The 16,866-nt window shown below is 35.5% G+C and overlaps 1 pseudogene across 1 annotated transcript; it reads right to left on the reverse strand.

The window, feature by feature from the left end:
• Positions 1 to 5,418: 5,418 nt before the first annotated feature.
• On the reverse strand, positions 5,419 to 15,764 carry LOC105500860 (annotated as a pseudogene). Its single transcript, XR_001000098.1, has 2 exons — positions 15,692 to 15,764; positions 5,419 to 6,582 (listed from the first exon to the last, which is right to left on the reverse strand). The product of XR_001000098.1 is annotated as a glycine cleavage system H protein, mitochondrial pseudogene (transcript).
• Between the last annotated feature and the right edge of the window lie 1,102 nt (positions 15,765 to 16,866).

The raw sequence follows: 16,866 nt of genomic DNA on the forward strand, positions 1-16,866 counted from the left end.
TCCCATTTCATCTCAGCCCATGTTCTCTTGCAGCATCAAATATTGTTTTATGGATCAGTATGTGAACTAGTAGCCTTCGGAAAATGTACAACTGGATTTTTTTTTTCATTTCTCCGAGGTGTGTATAATATGGGCCTTAAAATCAGACTTATGTTAAAGTCCTAGTTTTTACCACTTTTAACTGGCTGGTGACAAATAATGCTTTTAAACATTTGCTTCTTACTAAAAGTATTTTGAAGTATGGATAATATTACCTATCCCAAGTGTAGAAAGCTAATAATTAATGTGATATATACTTTTGCTAAAATCAGTGCTGGAGGAAAAAGTCAGAGGATAAGCAGTGCATAGAGCATGCATAGTAAATCAAGAAAACAGCAACCATCACCACAACAATATAACAGGAAAACTTATGAAAGTTAACAAAGGATTAATTTGGAATATAAAAATGAACTAGTTTAAAACCTCTTTGCTAAAAATAAAATTATCATGTGCAGTTACAAAGAAACAACAAAAACAAATCAATCACAAAGAAAATCCAGAAAGCATTCTCTTTACTGTGTATTTTCTAAAGAGTATAAACAGCAAAACTAAAACAAATTGTACAAAATATCTTGAGAGTGAAATGATTCAGTCTAATCAACAATAACATCAGTATAACCACATATCACAATGATTACATTAAAATGTAGAAATCAGAAAAAAACATTATTAAATAAATGAAGTTATCCAGAAAGATAAGCTAACATTCATGGACCTTAATGCAACATAAAAATGGTAAAATTATATTTTTAAAAATATCTTACAATGCAACAAAAATGCACTGGAACAGCTGTTTCAGAAATCATTTAACCCCTGAGCAATCGAGTGGGCAAAAGTGAATGATACGAGAAAATGGAATATGATGAATGCTGTAAACTTATTAAATAATTATAACCATAAACAATACAGAAGACATGTATCATTTTTAAGGGCCTATGAAATAGTCTGAAACAATAATCATTGGTTAGGGGTTAAATAACACACACATACAAACACGCATTCAAATACACACACACAGATAAAAATTATTTTCAAAAGTCATCAAAGGAGAAATTTTACAGGTTTCCTTTTTTAATGATGTTGCAAAATTATAGAAATAAAAGAAAATCTGCAACAAACTCATACTCTGCTTTAGTTGCTTCATGGCAAAATAAACCCAAATGTTAGAGTCAAAATAATTTATAAGCTAATTAAAGTAAAAAAGCTATATATGATAAAGAATTGGGCCAAAAAATTGGAACCCAAATAAAATTTTACTGAATTTAATTAAGTAAAATCAATCAATTAGCAGAAGTATTATTAAAGTGAGCCTCAAGAAACATGGGAAACAAAGATAAAAGGAAAAATAATAATGAAGAGAAATATAGCACTAATGATTAAACTCAAGAACTATTATTTTAGGGGAAAAATACAAACAGAAAAGACAACAGTTAAACTACTCAAATAAGGGGAAAGAGAGATAAAGATGGCCAGGTGTGGTGGCTCACTTTGGGAGGCTGAGGTGGGTGGATCACAAGGTCAGGAGATTGAGATCATCCTGGCTAACACGGTGAAACGCCGTCTATACTAAAAAATACAAAAAATTAGCTGGGCATGGTGGCGGGCGCCTGTAGTCCCAGCTACTCAGGAGGCTGAGTCAGCAGAATGGCGTGAACCTGGGAGGCAGAACTTGCAGTGCGCCGAGATCGCGCCACCGCACTCCAGCCTGGGTGACAGAGCAAGACTCCGTTTCAGAACAAAAAAAAAAAAAAGAGAGAGAGATAAACACAGTTTTATGAAGTTGAAATGTAAAAAAAACACCCAAAATTTAATTTTTAGAAAGCCAATATGTATAAAATCATATTATCACATAAAATCTCGTAGTATAGGTCAAAAACAATGCACAAAGAGAAGTAGATTAAATTTCAAAAATGCATTGTAAGGTATTTTAAAAAATCATTTCAATATGCAAAGTTAAATTAACATTAAGTGACACAATTAGTTGTAAAATTAACAAATCATTTAATCAAAATACATAGAAAAAGGTAATTTGTTGAAATTAATATTCAATCGTGTTAAAATTTCTTAAACAAAAAGTAAACATCACCATAATCATAACAGTTCCTTAAAATTTAAGAGTAGCATGTAAATATGTATTACTATTTGCCTTTTTTCAAGAGAGACAAAATTAATAGTATTTGTATTCTATATTAACAATTTCTGAAAATTCCAAGTCGTTATAAAAAAATGCCTATTTAAAGATCTAATTAGCTATAAAATTGACATATACAATTTAATATTATTGTTACATATTTCAGTGATGGTGCATTTGTAAGTATATTGGGAATATATTTATTTCATTATCGCTAGACAGCAAAAAATACTAACTTAAATTTATGGTGCCAATGCAAATTTGAAAAAATCTATACTGGGAGAGCCATATGGTATATCAAAAGGCAATAAAGAATTTAATACATGGAACAATGTATCATGTACTTTGATAAGAAGACAGTATTTAAAACATTCAAATTTATCCTAAATTAATTATTAGCTGTAACAAATTCTGATTGCAATTGTTAGATGTCATAAAAGTTTTATAGCTTCAACAAGAAATTTTAGAGTCAATTTAGATGAATTATTGACTTCAGATTTCTATAACTTCTGAGGGAACAATGTTGCCAATTACGGGTTTACATATTTTCCTCTGATATTAAAACCTGTTTGTAAGTCACAATAATATGATATTATATGATATTAAAACAATAATAGGATAATGGTTGAAATATGTCTCTCTAGATATGATGAAGCATATGCAACAAAATGATATATGACAAGTACACCATTGGAAATTATAAAGTAAAAATCAATTGCCTAATGTTTTATCTGTAGAAAATTATTAATTTTAAAAGGTAAACTGAAGCATAATAAAAGTTTTGAAGATTTTATTTGAACAAACAGTGACTCATCAATCTGGCAGCTCCATACCAGGAGTTGACTGCGGGCTTTGCCTAGGGAATATAAGCAGAGGGTTTATGGACTTGAAAGTAAAGCAGAGAATGTATTTGATTGGTTGCAGTTATACAGTTGCTTTATTTGATCTATTCTGCTGCAAAGTTTCTAGTTATAAAGCTATATATTAGTTGACACAGTCTGCCTGGTTAGCCTTAAGTCTTTTTCTTTAATATAGGCAATAACAATAAGTAGCTCAAATTAAGTTTTGCTTATGTTTGTAAATCAAAAAATGTTAAGTTTCCTTATGTCTAGGTGGCTTTGTCTGTTTAGAGATTCTTCAGGCCTGGTCTCTACTTTAATTTGCTTTAACATGAAATATTAGATAAAATATATTATAACTTACATCATAATACAGCAAAATTACATGCAGATAGTTTATGGAGTTTAATATGAAGAAAATGTTATTTGTTACAGTAGCATAAATGGATGTATTTATCCAATTAATAAATTGTACCTGGGATGTCGTTAAGATGGTGGACTAGAGGCACCTAACTTCCCTTCACACAGAAAAGGACCAAAACAACAAGTAGATAAGAACACATCAAATAGAGTGTCTAAGGAAGAACATTACCATTCAGGAAGGAATTACAAAGACTCTCTCAGGCACTAAAAGTTAAGATGACAGCACAGAAAGCTAAGCAAAGCCAGCTGGGATTCGCTTAGAGCCAATAAAACTCCCCAGCACTGGAAACGGGTAAGAATAAACCCAGGAGTTCATGTTTTCACACCAAACGCCTGCAATTCTAGCTATAAAAGAGCCCCTCAGCCCTCACAGGCCCTAAGCCTAGTATAGGGGGTTGCTTGAAGTCCAGGCAACAGAATTATTCCAAAAAGGGAATTCATGTTGGGTTCTCCCCACTCCCCAGGACATTGGCTGCTGCAGCACAGAACCATTTTGAAAGAAGAGCCAACACCAGAGTATTGCCCTGAGGCCCAATACCCCCTGCAGAAACACAACCAGGAAACGTGTTAACCTTCTTCTTCATCCACCAGGAGGGCCACTGCATCATGACCTTAGCTCCACCCAGTGGTGCACCTGTTCACTCTGCAACTGAACTCATGCAGGGTCCCATATCCTAGGGAACAGGGGCTTTGACACATTGGGAGACTTCCCCCAAGACACAAGGAGCTGAAGCTCATGCTCCCCAGAGCCTGAGAACTACTTGCCTGGGGCCACCACCATTGACAGTGACCCTGCACCTCAAGCAGTGGGGCCACTTGTGCCCATATGCACTTCCCAGGGACACAAAAACTGGCCTACGTAGAGCTAGCCACCACCACTACAAGAATGTACATGCCACCCAGGGGCCTGAAAACCAATCGGACTAAGGACCACTGCTGACACCCATACATGCTGCCCAGAAACCTGAGGACTAGTCTGCCTGTTGTACTCATACCCAGAAAAACCATGCCACAGCCTAGGCTACTGAGAAATTTGCAGACACTGCTGTCATTGATTATAGCAAAAAAAAAAAAACAACCATATAGGAACTAGATACTTAACCCGCCAAAGCCAAACCACCATGCCCAACTGACATTATAAATATATTTACAGGAAGAAGTCTTTACCCACAAAATATACTTCCTAAAATTGAAAGAAGCAACTGTTATATGACATGTTCAGATATCAATGTAGGGGCACAAGTAACATGAAAAAACATGAACCTCCAAAGGTACACAATAATTCTGCAGTAACAAACCCCAAGGAAAAAGAAACCTATGAAATGCCTGAGAAGAAATTCAAAATAATTGTAATGAAAACTCAGCAGAGTAAAATAGAACAAATATAATGAAAATAAATCAGAAAAACAATTTATGATGTAAATGAAAAATTCAACAAGAATTTGATATATGATATAGTTTGGATGTGTGTTCTTGCCCAAATGTCATATTAAAATGTAATCTCCAATGTTGGAGGTGGGGCCTGGGGGACGGTGATTGGATCATGGAGGTGAATTTCTCATGAATTGTTTAGCACCATTCTCCTTGGTACTGTCCTCATGATAGTGAGTGAGTTCTCATGAGATCTTGTCATTTAAAAGTGTGTAGCACCTCCCCTTTTGCTCTCTTGCTCCTGCTTTTGCCATGGGACATACCAGCTCCTCCGATGTCTTCTGTCATTATTAGAAGCTTCTTGAGGCATCCCCAGAAGCAGATGCTGCTATGCTTCCTGTACAGCCTGCAGAACCATGAGCCAATTAAGCCTCTTTTTAAATAAATTTCTTGGGAAATTGGGGTATTTCTTTATAGGAATGTGAGAATGAACCAATACAAGATATCATTTAAATAGAACAAAACAGAAATCTTGGAACTGAAGAATTCAATGAATGAAATTTAAAAATAAAATCAAAATATTCAACAACAGAATTGATCGAGCAAATGAATTTCTTTTTTTTTTTAACAAAGAAACATTTTATTATTTTGCTGCAAAGCTGTTGTTTCACCATATAAAAATAGCACCAGCAAATGCAGTGTATTGCAAAATTAAAATAGTGGTGTTCCTCATCTGACACTGTACAAGCAACTCTTCACTCCCAGTTATTTCCAATGGAAAGATCATTAAGTATTTCATCCCAAACCCAGGTATGGATATACGCAAGTCACAATATCATATAAGGCTTAAGAATAACAACGTTATCTTTGAATTATGTAATTTTTATAACTAGTTTTTACCATGGATAATTTAATGAATTCTGAACACTAGAGTCTAGTAGTCTATAAATCATAGGATATTGTGAAAAAGACGCGTTTTATATTTATCTATAATCATTAGAAAGTTAAAGGGCATTTTCCTTCATTAGCAGTGTTAACAGTAGTTTTTTTTTCCCCCCATCGGTAATGCTAAAAGTTGCTATTCGAAGTCTTCTATCCACCACTAATTTAAGACAACTCTGTTGGGTTGCGTTATTTCATACTAGTTTATTTAGGGGTTCCATTTTCACTCCTCAATAGATTTGATGTATTTCTCATATGCTTCTTCACTCATAAGATCCCTAGTTCTGAAGGGTATACTCAGTGTCATCTTGATCAGCCAACCATCTTCATAACAAGATTTGTTTACAAGTCCTGGATTTTCTGCAAGAACTTCATTAATTTCAGTTACCTCTCCTGATAAAGGAGAATAGAGTTCACTACAGCTTTCACCCTTTCCAAAGCACCAAACTCGTCTTGTTTGTTCAATTTTGTCTCAACTTCAGGCAGACTACAGTAAAACAACATCTCCCAACGCTTCCTGTGCCAAATTGCTGATTCCCACTGTTCCAATATCACTTTCTGTTGTTATCTATTCACGTTTCTCTGTGAATTTACGCACCGAGAGCAGAGCGGGTCGCATGCGCAGCGTCCAGACAGCGCCCCCTCCAGCTGCCAGGGCTTCAGCGGGCAGGGCGCGGGTGGCGGGTGATGGGACCGCGTGCAGGGTGCAGAGCAGGGCCTACAGGCTCCGCACCCCACTCGCAGCGCCATGTTTGCAGGGGTGCGGGGATCGCAGCGCTATGCCTCGGTCACCCGCTCCAGGAGGAGGGGCGGAGAGGGGCCGAAATAATTTCTTAACTTGAAAACAGGTTTGAAATAACCAAGTCAGATTAAAAAAAAAAGAATAATGAAAGTTTATGTGATATATAGGACATTCAACACACACATTTTCAAAATTTAGGACATTCAGGAGATGAGATTTCAAAAGGCATGGAAAATGTATTTAATAAAATAATAGCTGAAAACTTCCTGAGTCTTGAAAGAGATGTAGATATTCAGATACAGGAAGCTCAAAAATCCCCAAATAGATTTAACCCAAAAAGGTCATCTCCAAGGCGTATTATATTCAAACTGTCATCAAAGACAGTGAGAGAATTCTAAAAACACCAAGAGAAAAGAGTCAAGTTACATATAAGGAAATTTCTATCACACTAACAAACAGCAGATTTCTCAACTGAAACCTTACAGGACAGGAGAGAGAATGTGATGTTATACTCAAAGTGCTGGGAATAAAAAAGCAACAACACCATGCCAGTCAAGAATACAAAACTCAGCAAAGCCATTCTTTAGAAATGGAAAAATGGTCTTTCCAAGACAAGTGAAACTTGAAGGAATTCATCACCACTAGACTAGCACTACAAGAACTGCCTAAAGGAGTCCTATATCTGGAGGTGAAATGACAATATATGCCATGGTATGAAAATACACAAAAGTGGAAAACTCACTGGCAGATCAGATACACGAATGAGGAAAAAGAAAAGCATCAAACAATGTCACTACAGAAAACCACCAAATTACAAAGGTAAAAAAAAAGAGAGAAAGAAAACAACAAAGAATATACAAAATCAGAAAAAACATCAACAAAATGACACTAGGAAGTCCTCACATCTCAATAACAAACTGAAATGTAACTGGCTTAAATTCCACAATTTATTTATTTATTTATTTATTTTATTTACAGATGGAGTCTCACTCTGTTGCCCAGGCTGGAGTGCAGTGGTGCCATCTCGGCTCACTGCAACCTCCCCCTCATGGGTTCAAGTGGTTAACCTGCCTCAGCCTCCTGAGTAGTTGGGACTACAGGTATCTGCCACCACACTTGGTTAATTATTGTATTTTTAGAAGAGACAGGGTTTCACCATGTTGGCCAGGCTGATCTTGAACTCCTGACCTCAGGTGATCCACCCACCTTGGCCTCCCAAGATGTTGGGATTACAGGCGTGAGCCACCATGCCTGCCTAAATTCAACAATTTAGAATATAGGCTAGCCGAATAGATTTTTTTTTTTTTAAATAGACTCAGTTTCATATTGCCAACAAGAAACTCACTTCACCTGTTAAGACACATAACTGAAAATTGAGAAATAGAAAAATGCATTCCATGCAAACAGAAACCATAAGTATGTCAAAGTAGCAATATTTATATCAGACTGTAATCCCAGCAATTCCAGAAGCAAAGGCAGATGGATCACTGGTGGTCAGAAGTTCGAGACCAGCCTGGTCAACATGGCAAAACTTGTCTTTACTAAAAATACAAAAGTTAGCTGGGCATGGTTGCACAAACCTGTAATTCCAGCTTGGGAGTCTAAGGTATGAGAATTGCTTGAACCTGGGAGGCAGAGGTTGCAGTGAGCTGAGATCATGCCACTACACTCCAGCCTGGGTGACAGAGTGAGACTGTCTCAAAAAAGAAAAAAAAAAAAAGATATACCCACTACAATAATAGTTGAGCACTTCAACACCCCACTTTCTGCATTGGACAGCTCATTGAGACAGAAGTTCAACAAATAAATATTCAAGTTAATCTGCACTACGGACCCAATGGACCTAACAGATATTAATAACACATTTTATTTGACAGCTGCAGAATGTACATTCTTCTCATCAGCCCACCAGACATTCTCCAGGATAGACTATACAGTAGGTGATGAAACAAGTTTCAACATATGTTTTTAAAAATTGAAGTTATATTAAGTGTCTTCTCAGACTGCAATGGAATAAAACTAGCATAGAAACAAGAGAAAAACGTTCCAAGAAAGATGCAAGAGGAACTTTGGAAACTGTACAAATAAATACACTTTAAAAAAATTCTCCTGAATGACCAATAGATTAATGAAGAAAATAAAAAAAGAATTTTTAAGTTCTCAATGAAAATAGAAATTGAAACACAGCATACTAAAACATATGGGTCTAGTTAGTGGTCTATCTATTTTGTTAATCTTTACAAAAACCAGCTACAGGATTCACTGAATTTTAAAGGGTTTTTCATGTCCCTATCGCTTTCAATTCTGCTCTAATCTTAGTTATTTCTTGTCTTCAGCTAGCTTTTGGATTAGTTTGCTCTTACCTCTCTAGCTCTTAATTGTGATGTTAGGGTGTCAATTTGAGATCTTTCTAGCTTTCTGATGTGGGCATTTAGTGCTATAAATTTCCCTCTTAACACTACTTTAGCTGTGACCCAGAGATTCTGATACATTGTCTCTTTGTTCTCATTGGTTTCGAAGAACTTTTTGATTTCTGCCTCAATTTCATTATTTACTCAGGAGTCATTCAGCAGCAGGTTGTTCAATTTCCATTTAATTGTGTGGTTTTGAGTGAGTTTCTTAATCCTGAGTACTAATTTTATTGCACTGTTGTCTGAGAGACTGTTTGTTATGATTTCAGTTCTTTTGTATTTACTGGGGAGTGTTTAACTTACAGTTATGTGGTTGATTTTAGGGTAAGTGCCATGTGGCACCGAGAAGAAAGTATGTCAAATAGACACAATAAAAAAATGATAAAGGAGATATCACCATTGACCCCACAGAAATACAAACTACCATCAGATAATACTATAAACACCTCTACACAAATAAACTAGAAAATATAGAAGACATGGATAAATTCTTGGACACATACACCCTCCCAAGACTAAAACAGGAGGGAGTCCCTGAATAGATCAGTAACAAGTTCTGAAATTGAGGCAGTAATTAATAGTTTGCCAACCACAAAAAAAGCCCGGGACCAGATGGATTCACAGCCGAATTTTATTGGTACAAAATGGAGCTGGTACCATTCCTTCTGAAAGTATTCGAAACAATGGAAAAGGAGGGACTCCTCCCTAACTCATTGGATGAAGCCAGCATCATCCTGATAACAAAACTGAGATGAGACACAACAAAAACAAGAAAAATTCAGGCCAATATCCCTGATGAACATTGATGAAAAAATCCTCAATAAAATACTGGCAAACCAAATCCAGCAGCACATCAAAATCTTATCCACCATGATCAAGTTGGCTTTATCCCTGGGATGCACGGCTGGTTCAACATATACAAATCAATAAACATAATCTACCACATAAACAGAACCAAAGACAAAAACCACATGATTATCTCAATAGATGCAGAAAAGGCCTTTGATAAAATTCAACATCCCTTCATGTTAAAAACTCTCAGATCACTAGGTGTTGATGGAACGTATCTCAATATAAGAGCTATTTATGACAAACTCACAGCCAATATCATACTGAATGAGCAAAAGCTGGAAGCATTCCCTTTGAAAACCGGCACAAGACAAAGATGCCCTCTGCCACCAGTCCTACTCTACATAATATTGGAAGTTCTGGACAAGGCAATCAGGCAAGAAAAAGAAACAAAGTGTATTCAGTTAGGAACAGAGGAAGTCAAATTGTCTCGCAGACAACATGATTCTATATTTAGAAAACCCCATTGTCTCAGTCCCAAAACTCCTTAAGCTGATAAGCAACTTCAGCAAAGTCTCAGGTTACAAAGCCAATGTGCAAAAATAAAAAACATTCCTTTACACCAACAATAGAGAAGCAGAGAGTCAAATCATGAATGAACTCCTATTCACAACTGCTACAAAGAGAATAAAATACCTAGGAATACAGCTAACAAGGGATGTGAAGGACCTCTTCAAGGAGAAGTACAATCCACTGTTAAAGGAAATAAGAGAGGATACAAACAAATGGAAAAATATTCCATCCTCATGCATAGGAATAACTAATATTATGAAAATGGCCATATAACCCAAAGTCATTTATAGATTCAATGCTATTTCCATCAAACTACCATTGAGATTCTTCACAGAATTAGAGAAAACTATGTTAGATTTCATATGAAAGTAAAAAAGAACCCATATATCTAGGACAATCTTCAGCAAAAAAGAACAAAGCTGGAGGCATCATGCTACCTGACTTCAAACTATACCACAAGGCTACAGTAACCAAAACAGAATGGTACAGGTGCTAAAACAGACTTATAGACCAATGGAACAGGACAGAGACCTCAGAAATAACACTACACATCTACAACCATCTGATTTTCAACAAACCTGAGAAAACAAGCAGTGGAGAAATGATTCCCTATTTAATAAATGGTGTTGGGAAAACTGGCCAGCCATACACAGCAAACTGAAATTGGACCTCTTCCTTATATTTTATAAAAAAATTAACTCAAGATGGAGTAAAGACTTAAATGTGAAATCCCAAACCATAAAAACCCTAGAAAAAAACCTAGGCAAAACCATTCAGGACATAGGCATAGGCAAAGACTTCATGATGATAATGCCAAAAGCAACTGCAACAGAAGCAAAAACTGACAAATGGGATGTAATTAAACTAAAGAGCTTCTGCACAGCAAAAGAAACTACCATCAGAGTGAGCAGGCAACCCACAGAATGGGAGAAAACTTTTGCAACCTACCTATCCGACAAAGGTCTACTATCCAGAATTTATAAGGAACTTAAACAAATTTATTAGAAAAAAACAACTGCATCCAAAAGCAGGCAAATGATATGAACAGACACTTCTCAAAAGACGACATTTACATGACCAACAAACATATGAAAAAAAGCTTCATCATCACTGATCATTAGAGAAATACAACCCAAACCACGATGAGATGCCATCTCATGCTAATCAGAATGGCAATTATTAAAAAGTCAAGAAACAATAGATGCTGGCAAGTCTGTGAAGAAAGAGGAACACTTCACTGTTGTTGGGAATATAAATTAATTCAACCAGTGAGGAAGACACTATGGCAATTTCTCAAGGATCTAGAACCAGAAATACCAATTGACCTAGCAATCCCATTACTGGGTATATACCCAAAGGAATATAAATAATTCTGCTACAAAGAGACATGTACATGTATGTTTATTGTAGTGCTACTTACAATAGCACAGACATGGAACCAACACAAATTCCCATCAATGATAGCCTGGATAAAGAAAATGTGGTACATATACACCATGGAATACTATGCAACCATAAAAATGAATGAGATCATGTCTTTTGCAGAATGAGACTGGAAGCCATCATCCTCAGCAAACTAACATAGGAACAGAAAACCAAACACTGCATGTTCTCACTCATAAGTGGAATTTGAACGAGAACACATGGAAACAGAGATGGGACAACACACATCAGGGTCTGTTAGGGAGTGGGGGGCAAGGGGATGGAACTTAGAGGATAGGTCAATAGGTGCAGCAAAGCACCATGGCACATGTATACCTATGTAACAAACCTCCATGTTCTGCACATGCATCCCATTTTTTTAAAAGAAAGAAAAACAAAAATAAATAAATAAACAAATAAAACCTATTGGATATGGCAAAAGCCATTCTAAGAGGAAAGTTTACAGCAGCAAACGCCTACATCAAAAAAAGTAGAAATATTTCAAATAAAGAACTGAATGATGCACCATAAGGAACTGGAAAAGCACATAGAAATCAAATTTAAAATTAGTAAAAATAAATAAATAAATAAATAAATAAATAAAGATTAGAACAAAAGTAAATAAAACGGAAACAAAATTAACAATTTAAAATAACAAAAAGTTGTTTTTTTAAAAGATAAATAAAACAAATCATTAACTAAGCTAAAAAAAATTATAAAAGTCTCAAGTAATAAAAAAAATCCAGAAATGGAAACTTTACAACTGATAGCATAGAAATAAAAAGGATAATTAAAGACTATTTCAAATAATTATATGCCAACAAATTAGAAAACGAAGAGGAAATCGATAAATTCCTGGACACATGTAACCTACCAAGATTGAAGCAGAAAAAAAAAAAAAAAATAGAAACCTGAACAGATGAGTAACAAGTAACAAGATTAAATCATAATTAAATGTCTCCCGGAAAGGAAATTCCAGGGCCAGAGTGACTTAGCTGCTGAATTCTACAACACTTTAAAAGAACAAGAATTAGTTTTGAATTCTTCCAGAAAATTTAAGAGGACGTAATTCTTTGTAATTCATTCTATGACACCAGCATTACCCTTATACCAAAACTAGACAAAGGCACAAAAATCAAAGAAAACTACCAGGCCAATGTCACTGGTGAACTTAGATGAAAAACATTTCCAAAAGCAAAAAAAAAATACTAGCAAACAGAATCTAATAGCACATCAAAAAGATAATACGCTATAATTAAGTGTGATTTATCTCAGGGTTGTACAGATGGTTCAATACACAAATCAAGAAATGTGATACACTACATCAGCAAAATGAAGAAAAAATATATATCTCAGTGAATATAGAAAAAGCATTTGATAAAATTCAGCATTTCTTCATGACTAAAACACTCATCAGACCAGGTAGAGAAGGAACATGCCTTAAAACAATAAAGGCCATATATGACAAACCCATATGTAACATTATCTTATACGTAGAAAAGTCTAAAGACTCCACCAAAAATGTCTCAGAATGGAAAAGCAAATTCAGTAAAGCTGCAGGACAAAAAAATTGACATACAAAATAAGTAAACATTCTATACACCAGTAATGAAGTAGCTGAAAAAAAATCAAGAAAGGAATTTCATTTACAATAATTACAAAAATAGAATACATTTAAATGATTTAACTAAGGAGGTAAAATATCTCTGCAATAAAATCTACCACATACTGATGAAAGAAATGAAAGAGGACACATAAATTTGAAAGACATCTCATGTGGGTTGGAAGAATTAATATTGTTTAAATGATCATACTACCCAGAGCAAACTATAGATTAAATGAAATCTCTATCAAAATATCAATTAACGTTCTTCATGGAAATAGAAAAACACAGAAAAAAATCCAAAAAAAGGTGTGGAACCACAAAATACCTTGAAAAGCCAAAGCAGTACTCAGCAAAAAGAACAAAGCTGGATGCATCACTCTACCTGACTAAAATATACTATAGAGCTATAGTACCCCAAACCACATGGTCTTGGTATAAAAGCCAACACATAGACCAATGGAACAGAATGGAGAACCTAAAAAATTCCATATTTGTAGCCAACTAGTTTTTGACAAAAGTGACCAGAACATACATTGACGAAAGGACAGTTCTTCAATACTTGGTGCTTGGAAAACTGGATATTAATAGACAGAGGAATTAAACTAGACTCCTATCTCTCACCATGTACAAAAATCACCGGAAAATGGATTGAACACTTAAATGTAAGTCCTAAAACTATAGAACTACTAAAAGGAAACATAGGGGGAAATACTTCATGACAGTGATCTAGGTACAAGTTTTATGGGTAAGACTTCAACAGCACAGTCAGCAAAAAAATAGAAAAATGGGATTGTGTCAAAGCAAAAAGCTTTTACACAGCAAAAGAAAAAAATCAACAGTGAAGAGACAACCTTTAGAATTGGAGCAAATATTTACAAACTAATCATCCAACAAAGGAATAATATCCAGATATATGTATGAGGAACTAGAACAACTCAACAGTCATGAAACAATCAAATTAAAAATAGGCACAGGATCTGAAGAAACATTTCTTGAAAGAAGACATGCAAATGGCTAATAGGTACATGAAGAAATGCTCAACATCACTAACAATTAGGGATATGCAGATTGAAACCACAATGGGTATCATCTCACCCCAGTTAGAATGGCTATTATCGAAAAGTGAAAAGACAGCAAATGCTTGAGAGGATGCAGAGAAAAGGAAGCTCTTATATATTGTCGGTGGGAATGTCAATTACTACAGCCATTATAGATAACAGCATGGAGACTTCTCAAAAGAGTAAAAATAGAACTACCATATGATCCAGTTATTCCACTAGTGGATGCATACCTAAAAGAAAGAAAATCAGTATATTGAAGAGATTTCAGCAACCACCAATTTATTGTAATAGTAAATTGGTAGGGAATTAGCCAAATTACTATTACATGGTAGGGAATTAACCTCAGTGTCCATCAACAGATGAATTAATAAAGAAAAATGTTACACATACACAATGGAATACTATTCAACTATAAAAGGTAATGAAATGCCATCATTTGCAGTGACATGGATGGGCCTAGAGGACATTATGTTAAACAAAGTAACTCAGGCACAGAGAGATAAATACCACATGTTCTCACTCATATGTGGGAGCTAAAAAAATGAGCTCATAGAAGTAGAGTAGGATAGTGGTTATTAGAGGCTGGAAAGGGTAGAGGGAGAGAATAGGGAGAGGCAGGTTAACAGCTGCGAAATTGTAGCTAGATAAGATAACTAAGTTCTAGTGTTCTATAGCACTAGACTACGAGGAAGACAGTTAATGATAATTTATTGCATATTTTCCAAAAGCTATACGAGAGAATTATGAATGTGCCCATCACAAACAAATGCTAAATATTTGATGTGATGGAAATGCTAATTACTCTGATATGATTATTACATATTTCATACATGTATCAAAATATCACTTGCATCCTATAAACATACACAATTTTTGTGTACCAACTAAAATTAACATTTAAAAAAGCAAAAATAATATAATTTTTAAAATGAGACTCACTACTATAGTTAAAGCACTCTTTTACAATGCGGACAGTAATGTTGTTTCCAAAAGAGCAAAGTCTGTGAAATTGCTCACACACTCCCAGCCAGGATCTCCTTTGTAGAAACTCATTAAAGATCAGAGAGGATCACTTGAGGCCAGGAGTTTGAGACTAGCCTGGGTAACATAGCGGACCCCATGTCAACAACAGCAACAACAAAATTAAAAATTAGTTGAGCATAGTGGTTCACACCTGTAATCCCAACTCCTGAGGCAGGAAGATAGCTTGAGCCTGGGAGTTCGAGCGGTGAACTTAGTCTCTGATCACACCCATGACCTCCAGGCTGGACGAGAGAGCAAGATCATGTCTCAAAAAATACATACTCAAAAGTTCACGGGTGGACACTAATGTGTATTTTACCAGTGCTTGCTACACAGCCATTGCTGATTTCACTACTGATAGGAAAAACTGACTGTCCACGGCACTCATTCATCATGCAGTGAGAACTGATAGATCATTAAAGTTATGCCAGACACTTTTCTAGGTTTTAGAGATAGATACAAAATCTAACAGAGGAAAAGTCTAACCATTTTAGAGCATATATTTTAGTGATGTATATTGCTAAGAAAAGTTTCTTGAAAGCAAGAAATTATATTAATCATATTCTTAAACTGAAGAATGTTATAAATCTGTATTTTTTGCTTTAAGTAATATAAAAATTAAATTTGTATTTCAGACTACAAATCTTGAAACATAAATTAGCAATTGTTTCAGAGAAATGGGTGGATAAGTGAGGAGAATAAGCTGAATTATTGCTAATTAAAAACAAAGGCTTGAAATAGTCTCAGAATGCTTTTTCTTCCAGATATTAAAATACAAATGTTAATCTAATTATCTAACAGAACACATCTTCCTCCAAAATTATACCTATTCTGGTCCTAGTCATTGTTTAATATTTCTTAGCTGGTTTGTTTGAACATAGTGCCCTTTGTATAATCTCCATTTAAAAATCACTAAACTGCTTTTTGCCATGAGGAAAAATTTCAGTCTTTGCAATTTTTCTGTTTCATGTCTGTGTGTGTGTGTTCATGTCTGTATTGCTGTGTGTGTTCATGTCGGTATGGGTGTCTGTGTGTGTGTGTGTGTGTGTGTGTGTGTGTGTGTGTGTGTGTGTAAACCCTCTTAATTAACTGTGTCTTTTCTGAAAAGTTTCTGGAATAGTTCTACCATTCTTTTCTTGCTGTCATATATTTCAAACTTCAAATACTCATCATGCAATAAATGTGTCATTTCTGGACTTCATCTTAAAAATCTGCACTGTTGGTCCAGGCGTGGTGACTCAGGTCTGCAATCCCAGCACTTTGGGAGGCCCAGGTGGACGGATCACGAGGTCAAGAGATCGAGACCATCCTGGCTGACACAGTGAAACTCCATCTCTACTAACAATACAAAAAATTAGCCGGGCGTGGTGTGTGGTGGCGGGCGCCTGTAGTCCCAGGTACTCGGGAGGCTGAGGCAGGAGAATGGTGTGAACCCGGGAGGTGGAGCTTGCAGTGAGCAGAGATCACACCACTGCACTCCAGCCTGGGTGACAG

Source organism: Colobus angolensis, unplaced genomic scaffold (genome assembly GCF_000951035.1).
Source record: "Colobus angolensis palliatus isolate OR3802 unplaced genomic scaffold, Cang.pa_1.0 Scaffold69, whole genome shotgun sequence".
NCBI lineage: Eukaryota > Metazoa > Chordata > Mammalia > Primates > Cercopithecidae > Colobus > Colobus angolensis.